Source organism: Cryptomeria japonica, chromosome 10 (assembly GCF_030272615.1).
Source record: "Cryptomeria japonica chromosome 10, Sugi_1.0, whole genome shotgun sequence".
Taxonomy (NCBI): Eukaryota; Viridiplantae; Streptophyta; class Pinopsida; order Cupressales; family Cupressaceae; genus Cryptomeria; species Cryptomeria japonica.
Window position 1 is genome coordinate 281676070 of NC_081414.1, and position 6882 is coordinate 281682951.

Genomic DNA, 6882 nt, shown 5'->3' on the forward strand with positions numbered 1-6882 from the left:
CAAAAGGAGCCTCACTGACTACAAAAGAAATCCCGACTACAATCTGGAAAGATGAATGAACTGCAAGAATAGCATCTCCTATGCTTGAGTATAGTTCCAGTTAAGCTCAATACCGAAGGTGTTAAACCTCTTACACAAACCCGATTTGATCACCTATGATCGACCAAAACCTCTACATATGATTACAATATTATTCGCACACAGATAATCCCTTAACCTTAATCCCATGATCTACAAAGAGATCTTATATCATATTTATACCAACCAAGGACCTAAACAATTAGGTCGGCCACCTAGAAGATGATACAATAAATCCTTTACATAATCCCACAAACCATTGATAAACCAAGTCGGCCTAAGAGAAAAACAACATGAACCAATCAATAAATCCAACCAATAACGCATTAGGAGCATCAACCAAAACATTACATAAACTGGTCCATAACCTAATAGAATAAGACCAATCCTATAATAGGTCGCCATAACCCAAATGCAATAACACCGATCAACTGGAACACGAACATGATAACCATCAACATCCTGATAACCTTCTAGAAGCCGCACCAACACCACTTATCAGATTCATCAAAAGATCTTCAACAAAGCTTTGTCGGTAAAACCCTTACCGGTAACCAAAAGGCTTACTAGAACAAATGATATCATCCAAATCATCAAATCCCAAACCAACGGAATGTGATATGCATTAGGAACACGTGAATAACCAATCCAAACCAATTTCAGCAGCCAGAATATGCTGAAGAAGATCTCTAGATCAACATCATAAACCAACCACTCTACCAGAACCCAGTAGACAACAAAACAACTAGTATTGACATCAATGACAAACATCAATGCAACACATAATCAATTTCTCCAAATTGCCAACAATATGGTATGTTGACAGTGGTTGCTTTAGACATATGATTGGGGATAAGAGTAAATTTTTGACTCTTAATAGGATGAATGGAGGTAAAATTAGATTCAGAGGTAATTCTTCTGCAAGAGTTGCAGGTAAAGGAACACTTGTGTTGAATAATGGTGAAACCAAAGTTGAAAATATTTTGTATGCTAAAGGGATGAAACATAATTTGTTCAACATTAGTTAGTAGTGTGATCAAGGACACAACTTGATCTTTAATTCAAATTGTTGTGTTATCAGTAAAAATGGAAAGCATGTTGTTGATGCTAGTAGGGATGCTAATAATTTGTATATTCTTGATGATACTAATGGTGAAAAGTGTTGTTTAAGTTAGCTTGATGAAGCTTGGTTGTGGCATATAATATTTGGGCACATGAACTGTGATAATCAAATCCAAATTAGCAATAAGGAAGTTGTTAGAGACATGCCACAACTTGATAAGCCTTCAAATATTGTGTGCAAAGATTTTTAGATGGGCAAACAAACTAGATCTAGTTTCAAATCAAAGGAATTATCTAGTACTAGACCTCTTGAGCTCATACACTGATTTGTGTGGTCCTACAAGGATTGAAAGTTTACAAGGTGAGAAATATTCATGTGACCTCTTGATCTCATACACATTGATTTGTGTGGTCCTACAAGGATTGCAAGTTTACAAGGTGAGAAATACTTCATGCTTTTGATTGATGACTTTTCATGTATGACTTGGGTGACATTTTTAAAAGAAAAATCAAAGGCACTTGAGAAGTTCAAAGTTTTCAAGGCTCTAGTTGAAAATGAAATAGGATTGAAAATTAAGTGTTTACGTTCTGACAATGGAGGTGGATTTACTTCTAACGAGTTTATCAATTTTTGTGAGAAAAATGGCATTAAAAGATAGTATTCAACAACTAGGACAACACACCAAAATGATGTTGTTGAGAGAAAAAATAGAACAGTCCAAGAAATGGCTTGAAGTATGATGGATGAGTCAAAGGTAAGTGACACTTTTTGGAGAGAGATAATTCATAATGTCGTCTACTTTCAGAATAGAGGAATGATGAGAGCAAAGAAAAATAAAATACCATATGAGATGTGGAAAGGTAAGACTGCTATAGTTACGTATTTTAGAGTTTTTGGTAGTCCTTGTTTTATTATGAGAGAAGACAACGTAGGTAAATTTGATCCTAGTGCTGATGGAGGTATCTTTTTGGGCTATTCTTCTAAGAGTAAAGCTTATAAATGCTTCAATAAAAGTTTACGCAAGATTGTTGAAAGTATAAATGTAAAAATTCATTAGATTACTAACACTTGTGACAAGCGTGAAAATGCTGATATTGGTGCTCAAAAGATGAAATAGAAGGTGTTGTTCAACCTTATTTCTCTCATGTACAAGATGGAACAACAAGCAGTGATGCAAAGAACACTTTAGAAAATGTTCAACTGGAGGCAACAAACACCTCTTTTTCAAGTTTTCAGTCTGGGATAGAAGGTACCCTTTCTAAAAATGATTTGGATATTGATTATGGTAAGACCACATCTAAAAATCCCTCTAAGTTTGTTTAGAAGAATCATCTTGTTGATCAAATCTTTCCTGAGAATAGAAATAGAGAAACTAGAAGAAATGTAAATTATAATGAAGATGAGGATATCTCTTTGTTGTCCATGTTTGAACCAAAGAGTTTTGAAGAAAGAAGTTCAAGATAAACATTGGATAGCAGCCATGAAAGAAGAGCTTGATCAAATACAAAAGAGTGAAACATGGGAGCTTGTACCTAGACCCAAGGATAAGAACGTGATAGGCACAAAATGGGTCTTTAGAAACAAATTGAATGAAGAAGGCCAAGTGGTTAGGAACAAAGCAAAACATGTTTGCAAAGGTTATGAACAAATGGAAGGTATTGATTTTGATGAAACCTTTGCTCTTGTTGCACATCTAGAAGCAATTAGAATGTTCCTAGCTTTTGCTTCTTTCAAAGGTTTCAATATTTTTTTATTTTTTTAATGGATGTCAAACATGCTTTTCTTATTGAAAATCTGAATGAAGAAGTGTATATAGAACAACTCGGTGGATTTATTTTCTTAGAGAATTATGATTATATGTGTAAGCTGAAATAGACACTTTATGGCCTAAAGCAAGCCCCACGTGCTTGGCATGTTAGGTTAGATAAATATCTACAACAACAAGGATTCAAAAGAGGAATGCCAGATAACAACCTCTATGTTAAAGAAGAAGGTAAACACATTTTGGTTGTAGTGTTTTATGTTGATGATCTGATTTTTGGAAGCAATTGTATAGATATGTGCAAAGTTTTTGCTGCTATCATGAAGAAGGAATTTGAAATGTCAATATTGGGTGAGATGTCCTTCTTTCTTGGGTTACAAATTATTTAATTTGAAAAAGGTATTTTTATCTCTCAAACCAAGTACATTAGAGAGATGTTGAAGAGGTTTAGGATGGAAGATTACAATCCTATAAGTATGCCTATTCTAACAAGATGCAAACTTAATAAAGATGATGAATCTCCCAATATAAATCAAACTTATTACATGTCTATGGTATGCATTTTGCTCTATGTTACAACTAGTAGACCTGACATTATGCAGGTTGTTGGTTATGTTGCCAGATTTCAGGCTACACCAAAGGACACTCATTTTCAAGCTGTAAAAATGATCTTCAAATATTTTATGGGTATAATGAATTTTGGTTTATGGTATTCTAGTGGTAAAGACTTTACTCTCACAGCTTATACTGATGCAGACTAGGGAGGTTCAATGGATGATAGGAAAAGCACAAGTGGTGGTGCTTTCTTTCTTAGTAGCTGTTTGTTTCTTGGTTAAGTAAAAAACAACCATATATTTTATCATCTACAACTGAAGCAGTGTATATTGAGGTTATATCTTGTTTTACATAGGTACTTTGGATGAAGCAAACATTGAAAGACATAAAGGTAGAGTATGATCATCCCATTTCTATCTTCTGTGATAATGCATGTGCCATTAATATTTCAAAAATTCCAATCATGCACTCTAGAACTAACCATATTCCCATTAAATATCATTTTTTGAGAGAGAAAGTTACTAATCAACAAGTTAAGTTGGAATATGTGTCCTCTAAAGAACAAATTGCAAATTTGTTTACCAAGCCACTACCAAAGGAGATATTTGAATTTTCGAGGCAGAAGCTGGGAGTGATTTCACTCAATCATTGATTTACTGTTTGGACTCAGGGGGAGTGTTTATAGTCTTATTTTATGCCCCATGTTCTGTTATGAAGAGTGTTTCCAGGTATACAAAATTGGTTTAGTCATTGATGTCAAAGGGGGAGTAGTGAGATAGGGGGAGCAATTTGGTTCAGATTGTTTCAAAGCTGGTTTTTGTTTCAAATAAGTTTGTGTCGTGCTTGTGAAGTGTATACCTGTAGCTGCAACACAAAACACTCAATAGATCATTACAAGCATGGTTAATGAATTTAAAGCAAAGAAATATAAAACCATAGCTAAGTGATCTATCGCCTCCTAGTAAATGCGAGTATGAATTTTTCTCTCAGATCTAGTTAGGCAAATTCTAGTGACTTGACTACACCTAGATGGAGGATTTAAGATGATAATGATGCATTTAAGCTAGCAATGATAATGATTAAGCTACATGATTCCATGATTATGCTAGAAAATATGCTAAAATGATGCAATTAAGCTATGATAACAATGCTCAAATGATAAACTAAGATTGCATATGCCTATAGTAACAATGCCTGAAATGAAAATGTGATGGGATCCTTATTGCTCCAAAATGGGGTCTATTTATAGGATTCCAAGGCTAGGGGTGAGGTGGTAGGAATCAACGGTCAAGATTAAGTCTAAATATATCAATGGTGAAATTGGAGGAGGTTGGAAAAGAGGTTGGATGAAAGGGAACATTTGCCATCTCTATGGTGACAAGTGTCAAGAAGCTTCTAGAAGAGGTTGGATGAAAGGGAACATTTGCCATCTCTATGGTGAGAAGTGTCAAGAGACTTTTCTCATGAGAGAGCAAGTGTCTAAGGAAAGGGGACATGGTGGTTAGGATGTGCAAGCTAGGATGGGGTTAATTAAATCCGGGGTTAGATGGAATGAGTTAGGTTTAGAAGGGGTTAGGTTAGGTGGTTAGAAGTTAGGAGAATTTAAATTTAAATATTCAAATAATAGGAAAAGGCTAATTAATCTCAACAACTCATAAATTGATTTGTTTTAATTAATTAGAAGAAATGAATTTGATGGGGGGAATTAATTAATTGAAGGGGATTATGAAAATGAAGCTATTAAATAAATCCTTAGATTTATTAATAAGTAGATGAAAGGGAGAATTTAATCAAATTACTTAGTGAATTCAATTAAATTTGGAAAGGGGATTAATTAAATATTTACTTATTTAATTAATTATCTTCGGACCATTTTAGGTGTATACAGTTTGGTTTGGGTTGCCATCAATGAAAAAAAGGGTGAGATTGTTGAGCATATTTTCATTGATGTCAATATTGTTTAATTGTTAGAGAATTGAGCAACTTGACTAGCTTGAGGTGCCTACTTGTCTACTTGGTTGGTTAAGTTGCTTGCTTATGTGTCTACATTAGCATATATGTCAGCGTTTAAGACACACCTTTATTTTGGATTTTTTTTGAATTTGACTTGTATGGTTTTAAAAGTGTCTCATGTCGAAATAATTTTAGAGCAAGTATTTTCTTTGTATGTGTTGAGATTTGGTGGTTTTGCAAGTGTTCATAAGCTACGTTGGCGAGGTATGGTGGATACGTGGCCTCACACATAAGTTTTTTTTCTTTATCATCATAGTAGCAAAACAGTAGAAAATGTTTTGCTCTTATTATTAAAAGGACTTTCAAACAGGTGTTCAAAATTTAAAATCTATGTTGCATACGACTTCTAAAAGTTATGATGTTTTCATTGGTGGAGTCGTTTTTCATCTATTGTGCGTGGACATTGTAGCGTCCTAAATTGTACTCCCTTACAATTTATTCCACATTTGGGGCCCTCACCTTAGTATTTGCACCCTAATGCTTAATTAAGACCTAATTATGTTTACATCATGCAAATATATCCTTATTTTCACTTCATACATCCCATGGCCCCTTAGTTCTGACCCTAAAATGGGGTAGGACCAGGGCGTGGCACCTTGGTTCTCATTGGGACCATGGCGCCATGCCTTAGTCCTTCCTATTTGGGCCCCCCTTTGAACCCCTTGAGCAATTCAAAATTTGGGTGGGAAACCTAGCCTTGTGTTGGCCTATGTTAGAAAATTAGCATGGTGTTCGACAGGAAAGTATATAAGGAGGCTTCCCCCTCTCATTTCGAACAACAAGAAGATAAGAGGAGAATCATAAGGTGCCCATTCAAGCAATATTTCATTCAAGCATTGAAACTATTGGTGTATTTTCCTGCAACCCTCAGTCCTAAGGATTTCATAACATTCCAAGGTGGGGATAAAACCTTCAATGCGGTTCCTAAACTATCAACAGACTAAGGACATGAAATTCCAACAACACAAGGCTTTCACAACCTTCTTCACTTTGAGCTCCATCATACTAAGGAGGGAGTTCCTATTTTGGGCCTTCACAGATAATGACCTTGCTACATCTTGATCTACAGGCCTATGAAAGATGAAATGTTCTCAAACACACAAGGACATTACATACATTGCTTTATATTTGAGCTAAATCCCATTTGCTCTGCCTATGAGAATATCTAAGAACACACAGACTAAAAAATTAAAAGGGTAAAATGGGAAGGAAGTAAAATGGTTACGAAAATGTTTCCGAAAGAAATATTGGATTCTAACAAACCAATGTCTATCCCAAGGTACAAAGTCAATTCTTTAGTCACAAATGCAAACCTAAACAACAACTAACTTCAAACTAGTGAGATTTTCAAACATTAATGCCTTACATTAATGCAATTGCTTATGCTATTACATAAACCATTCTTGTTAAT